Source organism: Vigna unguiculata, chromosome 5 (assembly GCF_037176805.1).
Source record: "Vigna unguiculata cultivar grain cowpea cultivar isolate G323 ecotype 2 chromosome 5, ASM3717680v1, whole genome shotgun sequence".
Taxonomy (NCBI): domain Eukaryota; kingdom Viridiplantae; phylum Streptophyta; class Magnoliopsida; order Fabales; family Fabaceae; genus Vigna; species Vigna unguiculata.
Genome location: NC_140796.1, coordinates 11,497,622 through 11,515,079, shown reverse-complemented (window position 1 = coordinate 11,515,079; position 17,458 = coordinate 11,497,622).

The window sequence follows — 17,458 nt, the reverse complement described above, 5'->3', positions numbered from 1 at the left end:
GGTGATTTAGCTGTAGTCTTTTCGAAATTAGACATCATCGCAACAATTTTGTCATGAAAACTTTGAACAAGTACTTAATTAATAATGCTTTGACGTTTAAGAGGTGGCCGTTTAAAAACATGTACAGTCCTTGCTGTTCTATTTCTATTAGAAGTAAAACAGCACTTCTGAATTATTTTAACTAAAATTGAAACATCAAATCACAAAAGATATAATCTCATTTATAAGAAACAAACTTGCAAATCACAGGAGACAATGCTAAAGGATCAAATTTCATACTCTCTCATATAACTTTGAATTCCAAATTATCTCTTGACACACAACTATTCAAATCTCTTTTATGTAATAAAAAGATTTATTAAGTTATAATAGATATTGAGATCAAATCTCTTTTTGTTTATTTAGTTATTTAACTATCGTATTCATTTATATATTAGTGACAAGTCTATTGATTATTTAGTTATGTCAAGAATATGAGGTATATCTATATATGTTTTATGTATCAAATTTTCAATTCAAACAAAATGGTCCTATATTCCCTCTAGCATGAACACATTTGGTTGATGACAAGGAAAGAAATAGGGAAAAAAAAGAATAAAGTGAATGGAAGTAAATAAGAAAATGTAATAAAAAAATTGTAAACAGAATTTATATTTTGTGGTTGTTTGGTAATTTTGACTATTGGAAAACAAATTCGGTTGTAAACCAAAATTATAAATAGGGTTGATTGATCTTTGCGAAAGAATAATAAGAAGTGTTTAGTTTTTTTTTTATCCTCTACAATCTCTCAAGAGTCTTGAGTGAGTAATCCAGATATAAGATCCGTGAGTGGAAATGTTCAGTGCAGGCAAATTGATGGAGCTTCTTATTAAAAGCTATGGAAGACAAGCATTGCAAGAGATTAAAATCCTGAAGGTAGAAGAATGTCCCTTCGTAATTTTACTTTTAGTAAAAAAAATTAATTTAAAATAATGAATGTTACCTTAACCCTTCATAGGAAAAGTTTCCAAACTCGAAATGAGTGAAGACTTAAAGCTGTAACATATAATATCCAAGATGTTAAGACTTTGTATCAAAAACAAATGACTACATAGCAAGAAAATAAATTAAAAATAAAAATAGACTCTAGAAGGTAAAAGATGTGACAGATAAACATCTTATTATAAATTGTTCTCGCAAAGGTTGAGACACAATTTACAAGATCTTGTAAAAGTCAATTTTCTTCACAGAAAGTTACAAGAGTGATGCAATCTGATAATTTTAGGCTTTAAGTAGCTTGTGGTTCTTAACAATAAAAACCATTTTTTTTAATCATTCAAAAGCTCCTATTTTAAATAGAAAGTCCTCATACAGGCGAAAAATTACGTATTTTTACTCAACACAAAAGAGGAAACAATGAAGCCCAGAAAAAAAAATTATATTTTTAAGATTTGAATACAGGAACAAAATTCAAATAAAAATTAAAAAATACGCATATTTTATGACTTAATTATCATCACTTTGCAAATACTATCATAAAAAATATTCCGCACATTTTAGCATTAAAATTTTCTATAGTCATGCATTTTACGGGTATGATAAACTTCTAACAAAGTGATAAGATGTCATCAAAATAAATTCAGAAAATAAAAAATAATGGTGTTTTATAAATCTTATTTTAGTTTTTACGATTTTTTCATTAAGTATCAATTGAAATTATTAAATATCATTAAACAAAGAGAAACGGCATTGCGCAACTGACGAATCCACAGATTGTTAAAGAAATGGGATTCAGGTTAGGCTTGGCCCAACTTTTATTCTAGCTGGGCCATGAATTAGTTCCCCACAGCAACTTGGGTTTTTCTTCCTGCACCCCCAATTTTTCTTTCTACACCCCCAAATTTTTTATAATTCCACTCCTACCCTTTTAATTTGTAGTTACTGACTTTCAGAAGCCGGAGTTACCGGCTTTCAAAATCCGGTGTTACCGGCTTTCAAAATCCGATTTTATTGATTTTCAAGATACGAACAGTGACGAAACATGAATAAAAATTTTAGAGGTGTCAAATTTAATTTTTTTTATATATAAATTAATTTTCTAGTTAAATAAAAAGTTCTTCATTTTCTTTACTTAAACCATTTTTATATAGTGATTCACGTATGCATTTTTCAATTTCTAATATTTTTAAATCATTGAATTCACGCAACCGAGGTATTCTAATTTTTATTCCAAATCAAGGTTATCTAACTAATTCATTATGTGTAGTAGAATTTATAATGTAGTATGTCCATAAATTTTGCCATTTCAGCAGAAAACACAACGACCTTTATATTTCATAATTTAAGGTCATACTAATTTGGGTAAAACTTAATTTGGAAGAAACATCATAGGAGAATCATAAATTTAAGATACATAAATTATAATAAAATATTAATGATTTATGACAAATATTTAGATAATCATTTATCTCCTTACTTTTCTTTTTTACTTTAATATTTTCTTGATGACTTATTGAAAATAATTTTATTATGACCAGAGATAGAACCTTAATTGCTTTTATCAACCAACATCCATTAAATTAATTTTTATTTTTAAACAATAAAGATATATAACTAAAAAATATATAAATAAAATTATTAGAAATTTTCTTAAACTTAATACAAATAATATAATTATATATAAATATAATTTTAAAATATATAAAAATATATAAAAAAATTAAAAACAAAAATTGGGGTTACCGACTTTTAGAAATCGGTATTAACGGCTTTCAGAATCCGGTGTTACCGGCTTTCAGAATCCGGAATACTGAATTTCATTCTGGAGGGTGCAGGTTGTAGAGATATTTAATTTATAACTTATTTTTATTTTTATGAAGGATATATTGGTCTTTACAGCCAAACTTGGAGGTGCAAGAAGAAAAACCCCTGCAACTTTTATCTATTTTTGGGCCCAAAACAATAAACCAGAAAAACTCTTTCCGTTTGAACACCTTTGCTTCCTTTCAGGAAAGAAATTGATATGCACAAACTAAAATATGGAAATCATGAATAAATTGTATTAAGGGTCTATATTAAAATGTTGACTTGAATACTACACTTTCAACTTTGTTTTACTTTCTGCGATACAAAATTGTAGAGAAAAGGGTGAATCCAATGAAATGGTTAACTTCCTTCAGAAAAAGATCAAAACTTTTGTTACAGAAAATAAGGTATAAATTAATATATAGTTGGTACTTTAGATTATTTTTTACCCCCAAGTTCACGACATAAAGTGACTTAGAAAAATGGTATAGCTTCTAATTAGGATTAATAACGTGAGAGATGTGTTGGAAAATTTGATGGCAATACATAACGTGAGAAGCAAGGTGGGTGATTAAACAGCAATTGCATTGAAGAACACAAACTTAGAGTAAAAATAGCATGCGTTTAATTATCGTATGTACGTGAATAGATAAATTAATTATAGACTGGGTAAGAAAATTTGGACGATATAAAAGTTTAGACACCAAAACAATGGTGTCCAACAAAAACATCACAAAATGATATATGAAACAAAAACATGTAAACGTGAAGAAAAAAAAGTCTAACACTAGATGAAGTTTTTTGTGTGTAAAATAACATCATCTAAAAACTTTGGTCAAGTTATGAGTATTTACTTATGAGGCTAATAACATTTAATATCACTCAAGTAGTATAAAAAGCTAAAAAACAAGAATTTACTATAATTAGTAAGAAAATAGAGGTAAATGTGTGAAGAGAAAAGGGACATGATAAGTCCAAAGTTCAACTTCACATTTGATATGAATTCAGCCTTTTCTCACCAACTACGTGTGTTTATTTTCTTTGTTATTTTGTCAATTAAGAAAATATTTCCTCCACGTCTAAACAAGAAAACAAAACCATTTACGGCGTTGAAAATAAGGCAACTGTGTTCAGTATTTGTGGCATGAAATCACACACTAACTGAAAATATTAAATATCCTAATAGAAAATATAACGTTAAATTTATTCATAAAAATTAATACCTTGATATTATTAAAAACTAATAGCAATTGCCTTCTTTATTCTAATGCCTTGTTTGGACCGTTTACTCTGGATCTTGTCCTCTTGTTCTAAGGTTAATGTATGCTTGATGCCATGGTGGGGCACATGCACATCATGCATTAAGTCATCATCTATTGAGCTACTTGCTTTTGCTTTTGCTTTTTCAACAATTTTAAATGATGTGACTTCACTCAAGGATATGATCCTCAAAATAATAATCATCCTCTTTTGAATCAATTCTAACCTCAAAATCATCGACAAAATTTGAATACGGTTTATAATTAAGCTTTTTAAAAATTGTTGTCTAATCAAAAACTGAAATTTTACATTCATCACAACCATTATATAAATTTGTATTATGTAAATTATCAAAATAAAAGCTTTAGCTTTTATATATTATGAGTGTCTTTCAACTTATTACACCAGATATGAATTTTCTTTTTTTTTTTTTCAAATACAATGATTATCTATGACCAAACGAATTTTTGTATATGACAAAGTTTCTTGCTATATAGATTGTTCTCATATTGTGTTTAACCACGGCGTTAATTCATCAGTTAACTAATTTTAATTTGAGAATAACATTATCCTTTTATTAATGTTCGCTATGCGTCTTAGTTGCTTAAATTTTTGTAATTATTATAAATTGTAGATATTCGAAATGTTTGTTTTAATAATTTAATTATGTAAAATAAATTTCCTTTCTGAAACTAACATGCTAAAAATATTGGCTATCACAGGAAAAGATGTTTCAGAGAAATCACAGCAACAAAACAAAACAATAAATTCTAATCTGTTTTCAATTATATATTTTTATTGTTTAAGCTTATTAATGTTTATAATCTTCAAAAATTTGAAAATATAAAAAAAATCAATGTAAAAAAAAAAAATCCAAGCTCAAGTATAAAACAAAATAGCTTTCCATTGAGGGCATAAAAAATAATGAAAAATAGTTATTAAGACTGTCAAAATAGAATCGATAATGCAAAAAATTCAGCCACCAAAGTTGAGTATATATATATATATATATATATATATATATATATATATATATATATATATATATATATATATATATATATATATATTTGTAGTCGAATTTGGATTGGGTCATTTTTTATTCAGTTTATTTGGTCAGTGGCCTAATTGAACTTAAGTCAAATCGACGTCTAATCTATAAAATAATAATTATACTTTTAAAGCATACTTTTATTTCTATTTAAATTGATTATTATCATTTTTATAGTTTTTGAAGTGGACTAAAATTATCCGTCGACCCAACGTAGCATAATCAAATTAGTCCGACATAAATTTTTTAAGTATTCCGTTAAACCAACCAACTAGATCCATCGTTCTACACAAGTGTCCATGTTTAATTATTACATTATAACTTAATAGACCAAAATATTTTTTTAAAAATTTAAAAATTTAAAAACCATAATAAATATTTTTCTTTGGATAATATATGTTTTTTCACGACCCCTAGTCTAAACCCTGTACAAAAAATGACATCCCTAAATAATATTTTCAAATAGTATTTATATGTTCTCATAAAACAAAATATGTTCTAACCAAGCTTAAATGAATGACATCATGGTAATGTGAATAGGCAACACTTCTACTCCAATTTTAAGGTTGAATTTAACCACTATAAACCAAAATTACCAGATATTTCACAACACTTAATCTGTTTTCAATTTTTATGTCATATAAAGAACCTTAAAATAAAAAATGTATAACTAAAGTTATAAAACATATGTAATAAATATGCACATTTGTTTTAAAGCTTAAATCAATGAAATAATTAAAAGTAAACATCAGTTAATTATGACCCATAGGACTTAACATCATTAATAAGACAGTGATAGAATAATTTAAATTTTTTTCCTTGGAGCAGCTGATGAGGCAACATGAGTGTGAAATAATGGGATTCGTTTCATTATTTTATTTTATTTATTTGGATTTATTTTCCTTCTTTAGTTATATTTAGCTTGATCTCAAAAAAGAGTAAGCGTGTTTGACTAAAGGGCCTCAAGAGAGATGAATAAAGGAATGGAGCAAGGGTGTTTCGAGATGGTTGCACTACAGTGATGTGTTTTTACGAGAAAGCTTGTGACTTTCGCAAAAAGAGATTTGTGCTTCAATAATGTACTGTTCAACTGTTGTGGTGTTGATGATTATGGAGTCCAGATTTTTATTACATTTTTTTTCTCTCCTTTCGTTAAATTTTAAAAATATATTGTATTAACATTTTATATTTTTTTAATATATTTTAAAATTTTAAAATCAAATTGGTGATTATGTGTAAATTATTGAATTGAACATTTATCATTAGCCAAAAATTATAGTTATTAGTTAAGATATAATTTTTTTTACCTAAAAATGTATGAACCAAACATCATGATTATGACTTGATTTGAAGTCACCCGCATCATAGATTTGGTTTGAAGTCCAATTAAGTTAAATATGAATTCAAGAAATATATATTTGAGGTGAGGTCGTTCGTTTCTATATAAAAAAAATTATATCCAAGATATAGACTCAGGATCCTAAACAGCGAATCAATCATATACTATTTTAAAATAAACATTTTAGGAGATATGGTTTAAATGATGGATTGGACCGCCAAATATATTTAAAAGTTAAAACTTTGTTAAGTTAATTTGTCCCACTTAAGATTAGTTGGAGAGAGAGAGAGGCTATTTTCAGACAAAGAGAACGTTAATTTCATGCACTTTTGGAAAGAGAAATAAAATAAATAAATAAATATTGTTTGACATATTTATTAAAACAATTTAAGTATATTTGTTATTCTCACTTTTGTTCATAGGTAGATCAAGCTAAAAACTCGATAACAAATTCATGACGTTCGTTTTGATCATTGGGGACTGTAGATTGGAAGTTTCTGATTAAATTTACATTGTTATTCTATTTACCTTATAAATATGCTACAATATTAAGGACCAAAGAAAAATTAATACAAATTTCTTAAATTACATGATAAGTTAAAGGTGTTTTAGTAATTTAAATCCATATATCGGGAACAAGATGAAAACAAGGTAGATATGTATATATTCATATTTGTCCTTGCATCCAATTTAAAAATGACTTAATTTTTTTGTTAATGTACTTAATTCTTCCCAAGTTGAATATATTTTTTGTAAAAAAACTCCAATTATTGTTGAATACTAGAAATACTTATATTAAGAGAAATTACTTAAAGTTGATGGATTTTTGTTTTGCATGTGAGTGCAAATGGGAAAATCCAACAAAAGAAATTTTTGTTGATAGAAAGAGGCCTATGCAAGAGGTATATAGAGTGAGTGTATAAAGTTGACGTTGAGTGGATTAAGAGAAGGGATCACTTTATAACTTTTGGACAATGGTACTTTGATACTAATTTTTTTTTTACCCATTTGACAATACCCTTCATTCTTCCTTTTTTTTTTTAGAAATATAAAAATTCACTTTTGTTAGGAACATTTTATCCTTACAAAGGATAATCAAATGGTAGTTATTGGTGTCAAATAACATTTTTTTAAATTCTTTACTCCAAGCACCGAGTAGAGAAGGTTGGTGCTGCTCATCATAAGCAGATAATCTTCCTTTTTGTTGGAATTGAATGGTTTTCGAACTTTTCTGTTATTTCTTGATACATACATATAAGTATATTTTGTTTTACAATACTTGGTTTAGTTTTATGTTTAATACTTGAAAGTAGAGGAATTTATATTCTTGATTTTGGATTTGGAATGTTGTTGGAAAACATCTTCTTTTCTCAATTAAGTTAAATCATACAAATGCTACAACCCTTGGGAACAAAGTTTATGTGTTTTGTTTTGTTATAATTGTTATGTTTTTAATGCGGGAATCAAATGAAGTCAGTCAAGGAATTAGTTGATTGATGTTAGATTCTTGGATGACCTAAGAAATTATTTTGGCTTAATATGTAGAACCTGGGAATCTTAAGATTCAATGGCATAGCAATCTTTATCTGCGTAACCACGTAACTACTGTGTAAACCGTTTTCTGTTTTTCTGTTTGTACGTTAACCTAAACTTTCTTCTCTTTCTCTTTGTATAAAAGGAAGAGACTCCTCTCTTTTTAACAACACAAATATAATAAACACTTCTGCTATCCATAGCAGTTCTTTTCTATGCGTTTCTGCACTCTTTTGCTTTCCCTCACCATTTCCGCTTTTCCCATGCTCTCTTCTTTTTTTTACGTGGAAAAGTCAGCCATGGTTATTCATGAAATCTGATAACTAAATATATTACATTGACGACCAAGTAATAAATATTAAAAAAAATAATTATATTATTATTGTAAATAATAAAATTACATTAATTCAAAATTTATCGTAACCTCACTCTATTTCTTATGCTTTCTTTCATTCCCATTTGAATTCCCACCCATTCAATAATGCTCTTGCAATGCAATCCTTTGGCTTCATCCTCCGTCCTTGCAATACTTGAAACACCTCCTTGATAAAGACAAGAAGAAAAATTACTTTCGCAATAAACCAAAACTAATTTATGTATAAATTACTTTTTAAAAAGCTTTATAACAACCCAAAATAAGTTAATTAATAAAATTTCTCTTTTATAAGTAGAAATTGAATACATGTAATGAAGTTTATAATAACTTATCCATCATACTTAACCAGATGAATTAGATAATTTAATAGAAGTTATTTTATATAATTTCTCTGAATTCTTATTTTAAATTTTATGAAACCTAATTTTATTTTATAAAAAAAAAATCATTTTTTTTCTTTTAAAAGTATTTCTAAAGAAAACTTGTAAGACCCCATTTATAGTGAAAGGTATCTTTTTATATATTTTTATATATTCAAATCACATGAAAAGACATTTGTTTCCTCTTCAAACTTTTGTTATTACCAAGGGCTAAAAACTAATAAAAATATATTTAAAAAGTCTTACAAAATTATAATGAAAATAAAAAACCTTCATGTTAGCTATTTGTTGAGGAAACGTTGACTTGGATAACTTGTTAATAGTAATAGTCTCTTCAATTAAAGTGTGATTTAAAAAAAAAATGCATAGCAATTCTAGAAGTTAGGATTCAAAGGTCGATTGAAACATCCATACGAGCAGGGATGGTTTGTTTTATGTGGAGGTTATGATAAATATCCATGTATTTCAACTGTTTTGAAATACAAGGTTGTGCCACATCACTTGCTATACTAATTATATATTTTCTATCTACCTAATTCATAGTGTTTAGGTGAAGACTCGTTTTTTATTTATTTTATTAAAAAACTTTTACCTAAAAGAAATCAACAATTTCACTAGATAATTGTATTTAAGCAAAATATTAATAATTTTTTTGTTTTTTTGTGGTGGATTAATTAAGTTGGATCCTTTGTATTGGTATGGACATCTTATTTCAACTATGGTAACTCTTTCTTTTTGTTTTGTTTACTTTTCTATGAACGTGAAAGGATCTGAAGAACCAATAAAAAACGTTGTTTGTGGCACATGCATGCCCCCACACCGAGAATAATTAGGTCAAATTCATACGATGAAGAAGTATAGTTAATTGTGGTTGGTTTGACCAACGACCCTATGACGCCGTCAATATCTTCTATCAAGGAGGCTCTGACCAAACGCGCCATTACACGTTCAACGTCAATTTTTTCTCAATTCTTTCTTCTTTCTCGTTCTCGGATATTTTTTCTCCAGTTTCACAAGAGAAGACGTGTGGCAAATAAAACAATAAACAAATGGTTGGTTGGTTTCAAACTTTGACTCCCTAATTAATTAATTGATTAATTATATATATATTGAGAAAAATAAGGTTTATATATACGAAAGAAAGATTGGTCCATTATAGTCATATAATTATATATAGATAGGAATTTAAAGCTACATAGTTACTTACAAAATTATTAATTTTTTTTATAAATCTAAGTTATATTTTTAATTAATTACGAAATAGTTTAATTCAATATGTCATATTTAGTGTTGGAATCAGGTGGACTTCTAGCAAATGATTCTATGGAGTTAAGGTATTGCCTAGTGGAAGTTGACAATCCTTTATTAATAATAACTAATAACAAACAAAATGAATTTGAATGAAAGGTGTGAAAGTTTGGGAGAAAATTCGTTTACAACACAAAAGTATTATGACAATTATTTAATTGTTTGATTTTTAAAAATAGCGATATAGTTAAACAAATCTCAAACATGGGACCACCAAAACATTTTGAACATGTATTTATTTTCATGCATTTCATTGGAGATATATGAGGTAGAAAAATTCATTGGTGCTTTTTTGAAACTTAGATTGATAGACTATTTTTGAAACAGACAAATCATAAAGAGCATAAAATTTAATTTTCAAGTTTTTTTTATGCAAAAATTATTTATTAATTAGACTAATCCGTTTAATTTTTTTAGACATTGTTGATCTTAAATAAGTTTTTATTATCGTTAGCTTTGAGAAACTCCTTTCGACGGAAACAAATAACACTAAAATTATTAACATTATTCTATAAGTTATATATGCATTTGGAAAAGAATTTATTCTTTTTATATAATTAAGAATGTCATTTGGTTTATCATTTTCCAAACCTATAATTTCTCTTGGGATATTTAATTATGAAATTAAATCAAATCCATCAATATCCAACTAATTATCATGTTTTAAAGATTTTTTAAGGTTTAAGCATTTTTCTTTTAAAAATGAAATGTCTATACACCAATACCCAAGACATTGCTCTTTTTTGTTTATAACTCCTTTTTGTTGTCCAATTAAAGTCTCAATTCTTTTTTTTTTTTGAATAGTCTGATTCAAATTTTCTAGTTGACATATCTATATACTTTTATATGAAATAAAAAATGATAATATATAAAACACTACTAAAGATAAATATATAAAACGAATGAATTAAAACAATAGAACCTGGTTCTGGTTGTCAAGAAAATAAACTTGATAGTAGACTTGTAGTATCTTGAAGTCCGTTGTCTCTTTTTCGTTCATAAGTTTCAACTTTTTCACAAACTTGCAAAGTTGTTTATTTTAGGATTAATCATTAATAAAAATAATTTAAAAAAATTGTCCTTCTAAACTCGATAGTAGGTCTATTTTTTCCCAAAACTTGATTTATCTTTCTATAGCAAACTCAACTTTGAATTATGCTCCAATTAATCTACTATCCACCAAAAGACTAAACCATAATCTAATTAATAGTTTTGTAAAAAAAATTCAGTTTTTACTCAAAATATATGTAAAAAAAAACTCTCGAAACTCGTAAATTTAAAAGTACAGAAAAATAAAGCTAGGAAAAAAGAAACACGTTTCTAATTCTAATACAAATCTAAAACAAAATAAAAATAGCAACACAAATAGAAATAAAAAACATACTACCAGAAATGAGGATGAAAAAATTAGTACACACAGGCAACATGAGATTCAAGAGATTTAAGAGATGTGATATGCCAAAACCCTAGAAAAAGGACTATTAGAAGAAAAACAAATAAGGTAAGGAGAGGTAAGAGAAGTCATAGAGAGATAAAGAATAAAATATAATTTAGATTGATTATACCAGAATAAAGTGAGTTAATCATTCTCTTCCTCGTAAACAAAATTATAATTTACTAAAAAAATGTTTTAACTCATTAATTATCATTTATACTACCAACAAAAATTAAATACACTAATAATAATTTAATTAAATTTTATTCCAAACATAATCTTATAATTAATTAATAGAACTATATTAGTAATAAAATATTTTTTTGAGGCATATTTTATCTTAAACATTATTTTATAATTAGTTTAGTAAAGGTATATTAATTATTACTAAAAAAAATTTTGAGACCTTTTTTCTCTTAAACATAATTTTATAATTAATTTAATAAAAAAATATTAGTAGTAAATTTTTTTTTAGACTTTCTTACCTTTAAGACCTAAAATAAATGTTTTACTTGTTTTATCCATAAGTCAACCGTGTTCTAGAAACCAAAAATAAACTATCTTTAGAACTCACTCACTTCGTACCGTGAAAGCCGTGGAAGCCATGCACCTAAGTACTCACAAAATTACTGCAAATTGAATATATTTTTCTTAATTCCCTTCATATTACCTTTGAAGTTGTTTTTATGTAGATTTTTCACCCTTTATTCAAGGATTGTCATAGTTTTATATTAAAACCCTGAGTATAACTTTGTAAAAGAAGTTATTACAAATTTGTATTTTGGGAGCGTAACATATCGTTCTATTTGCCCTGTTTACGAATTTCAACATAAATTTTTTCTAATCATTTTTTCATTTAAAATATATATTATCTTATATTCTTATTATTTGTTTCAAGAATTGTTTAGCTTGATAATCTTCTTTTATCTTTATCTTTGAATTATTATTATTATTATTATAATTATTATTATTTTGTTTTGGTTTGGTTTTTCTAACAATACAAGCACTTCAACATTGACATGCAAGCAAAAACAAATATATATAACTTCATATTTATATCAAAGAAAAACTTATCGAGCTCGAAATAAACAATATAATTCGATCATCTCTTAGTTGGTGAAGTTTAAAGAAAATAACACAAATTATTCTGAATCATAGATGAGAGTGAAAAAATATTCTAAAAATAATCATCTCTAAGAAATTAAAAAATAATTTTATTTTTTATTTGTAACCTTATAAACTTAATTCAATTAAAATTTTCATACCTCATCAACTTAATTTTATTTTCCTTTAAAAAAAGAGTTCATTTGACTGAACTGATTTCACTTGACTATATACTAAGAAAATAATTTACTACCGTAACGAAAAGTAATAATTACCTACACCTATAGGCATTGCCAAATCGTTACTTAACTATCTCGCACATTGTTTTAACTTCTAGAAATGGCTTGAAATATGAATTCTTTAGAAATTAAAATATTTTTAAAGTAAAACAAATATGTATAGTTAATATTTATAAAATATTCTTCTATTAATCAAATTATTTTTTCTTAAATTTTTGCTTTTATTTTTCATGTTTTGACTGCTTTTATCAAAATTGATACACATACGAGGTATTTATTTGTTAGCTTATTTAACAAATTATATTTTTCTGTATTGTACATTCAACTTTTAGTTTTCAAAATATATTAAGAAAAAGCCTAAAGTTTGTGTTTCACCCATATAAGACAACCTGTAGTTGACCCATCAGTAATGAAGTGTATAAGCATGTTCTACACATCAATTATTAAAGTTTATTCTGTACTTTAACAAAAGCAACAAATGGGAAAATTGCGTCTTGGAAAAAACATAAACAGATATTAGTGTGATTCTTATATCCAAAATTTTAATGGTGGAGCTGGAAAAAAAAAAGTAGACATCAATGTATTGTGTTAGAAGTTTAAGAAAAAAGTTTGAATGAAAATGAAAATGAAAAAAAGAAGAAGAAGCAATATATAAAAAATAAAAGAATATATATTTATTTATTTATTTTGGATTAGAGATAATACTTGCCATTATATATGTTTTAGATTGAAATGTTAGATATTCAATATCATTATATTACATTATATAAATTATATAGGTAAATATAAATATTATTTTATAAATATCGGTGCTTAGGATTATAGTTTATTGGGTGATACAGTACTTTTGAATGAAAGTTTTTGCAAGTATAGTTTGATGAAGGAATAAAGTAGTGAAATTGCGATGCTTATACCTTTGACATTAATATAAAGATTTGGAATTTGAATAGTGATAGGGAGGCGTGGCGTGGTAGATTCCGTATGAATGGCATTGGCTGGCAAAACGACGTGCGTAAAGGGACAGCCAGAGCAACTGCAAGCAAATACCTTCTCACGTGGCCTACCTGTATTTTTCATTCACTAACCCCCACTTTATATTTTAAAAAATACAAAAAAGAGAACTGTGAAAAAATATATATTCAATTACAACACTATAATATTTATCTAGTATTATTATTCTTAAAAATTCATAATCAAATTAAAAATCTATTTCATGCATTGCAAATTTTATATTATTTTAAAACTATTTAATATTTCGTTTTTCGATATTGAAGGTTTGTTGCAAAAAGCTGGTGTGGATGCATAGTGGAAGGAGTTGTGAGGTGCGTTTGCTTGATTAATTATGATTTTACATTTTTGTGTAAGTAGCTGGAGAAATTTAAATTTAGAGAAGGACTTGCTGGTGGCAGCCAACAATGGATCGGAGAAGTGAATGTGACCGCTATATGTAAGGCAGAGAGCACAAAAAGGATCACAATGAGGTGACAGGTACACATAGTAGTTCTTTCTTATTTTATTCGTTCTGTCTCGTATTCATATTTATGTTTGGACAAATATCCGTTATGCGGGTAGTTGGATATTTTTTTAATATTCATGGATATCTACAAATACATGCGGGTATTTTTAAAAGAATAAATTAATATTTTATAACATATTTTAACTATAAATTCAAATAAAAAGTACAAATAACTCATTTATATAATGTTGAATACTAGTTTACAAAGAAATGGAGGTTTTTTAAAATTAATCGATAAAAAATAACTCATTCAAAATTAATGTATTAATGTTTTAATCATGTTTTTTTTTATATTTAAAATAGAGTATAGCAGGTACATGTATTCACAGGTACAAATACTATGCTATTTGTACTCACCCAATTAACATACTGGTATAAATAATACCCGTACTCATTATCCGTGGATATTCATTTGCTACCCATGACGGATTTTATCCGTAGATATCCAAGGATACAATTTTCTTTTTTACATTCCTAAACACAACAAAGTCAATGTACAATTGAGAGGAGAAAATAATTCACGAAGAAGATTTAACATTAGAGACTTAAAACTAAAAATACTCTACAAGAACTTATGCATCATTCATTATAGATACAATGAGTTTTTCATTTCTTAATATATATATATATATATATATATATATATATATATATATATGTATGTATGCAGCTAATATATATTATATGCTTCTTTATTTTTATTTTTCATTAACTAATTCGATAATACTCGATTATATAAATTAGAATAAGTTTAAATATATCAATATCTAAAACCAACAAGTTCTTTTACTCAATTTTTTACCTCAACATGTGCTTTGACATGATAAACTTTTATCTAATTTTTTATAGTCTTAGTCTATGTAATTTAGACAATCAATAGAGTTAGGAAGTCTATAAATATTTACTTTATATATATATATATATATATATATATATATATATATATTCGGTCATGATTAACATACATTCTAGATTTGTGAACTCATCTTTCATACATTTCATCCATGTATATCACATCAAATTCAACATTTCATCCTTGTATATCACATCAAATTCAATATACATTTTTTTCTTCATTATAATAAATATGTTATTCATACTCACATGACATGTATATATTAAATTTGCTTTTGATAAAACAAAAAATATTTAAGCATATGATTCAATAATTTTTGTATATAAAGATACATATACATAATTTTAATATTTAGAAAAATTAGGAAAAGTCACTTAAATAAAGGTGTCAGACAATCTCTTTATTTGAAAGAAGATAATTTCGTTGGAAAATAAATCAAATGAAATACTCATTGGAATGACTCAAACCATATCTTAACTTGAGCAATTCAAAATTTGTTAAGGGATAATATTAGACAAAAATGAACTAAAGTGATTTAAATAGTACCTCCTTTTGAACGCTTTATAATTTGTTGAAAAAGGGTATAAGATGAAAATGCTCTAGAATGACTTAGATGATTGCATATGCTTGAGTGTTTCAAAATTCATTGAGTGAGGTATAAGACAAAATAGTCATAGTAGTGACTCAATCGATACTTCCACTCAAGCGCTTCAGAATTCAACAACTTTGATGAAACTAAATCCTTTAAACTCTTACCAATATACTCATCCTACTCCATAAATTTACTCCATTGAAGTAGTAATGAACTTAAGTTACTTTTAAGACTAGAAAATAAAATGAAGACTCCACGTAAAAAGGTAACGAAGAACCCTAGTCTAACACGAAAAAAAAATGATCTAAACTCAACTCTTATCTTGAGAACATTAAACTTATATGCAACCAATGAGCTTCAAAGTCGATGTATAGATGATGGGTATCAAACTCTTATAACAAATGAACTTTAGATTCTGCGTGTAACTAAAGAGCTCAGATGCACATGCAACTAAAGAACATCAAATAACACAAGTTATTCTTCACTCAGCTGAAGAGCTCCATACTTACATGCAACAAATGATCTTTGAACGCATCATGCAACAAATGATCTTTGAACGCAACATGCAACACAAGGTTTCCCTACTAGAATCTCCATGACAAAAGACTCTAGTTTAAAATCATCTGCTACAACTTTCTAACATAGATTCCCTAAAACTCTTCACTCTCGGGAAGTTAACTTAAGCCTACCTCAACCTTACAAAATTAACTTGTAGGGTGAAGTTTGCATCTACTTATATATTGTAAATTCATTTTATCTCTAGTCGATGTGAAATATTCAACACACTCCTTTCACATCGAGACATATATATCTTGAGCGCGAGATTAGACATTAATGAATAATTCGATAACATCTAGATAGTGGGTGATATGATAGGCTCAACAAACAACAAATTTTGCTAACAGATTTTAAATGACTTTGATACCATCTTAAGAAATGAATTTTAAGCTTAACTCATCCTTACAAAATGAACTTATAAGGTGTGCTTTGTACCAGTTATATACTATAAATTTGTCTTAGATTTAAACCATCGCTTGGTCTTTGTTATTATTCAAAAATCTTAATTTGGTTATCAATTTTTGATTCGTCTCAATTGGGTTCCTATTTTTGAAAAGGGTTAATTATGTTTTTCGTCCCTCAAGTATTATGCGATTTTGTTTTTAGTCCCCCAACTACCGTTTGCTCCAATTTGGTCCCTCATGTTTTGAAACGATTGGAAATAGCCCTCCTTTTTGGATGCCGTTAGTTTTGTTTGACACCTGGCAAACAGACTGCCACGTATGGATCCCGTTTTAAGTTGTGTAAGTGGTCTATGTTTCTGCACGTGCTAATTAAATAGGAGCTTTAATTAAGTAAAATGAAAATGTTATTTGTTGTCCGAATTAAACTTTTTCGAATTAAAGGAGAAGGTGGCTGTTCAAATTAAAAAGAGAGGAAAGGTCATTTCTTCACTGGGAGAGTTATTTTGTCTGAACGAAAGCGTTGCAGAGACCAATCGAGAGCTTGAGGGAAGGGATTAAACCACTACACAACAATCGGGAGCTTGAGGATAGGGATTAAAGCATTGAAGAGTAGAATCGGGAGTAGAATCAGGAGGTTGATGTAAGGGATTAAAGTATTGAAGAGTAGAATCACGACTTAAGGTAAGTTCGCTCCTTCATGTTTTTTTTTTTGGATTCTTGGTC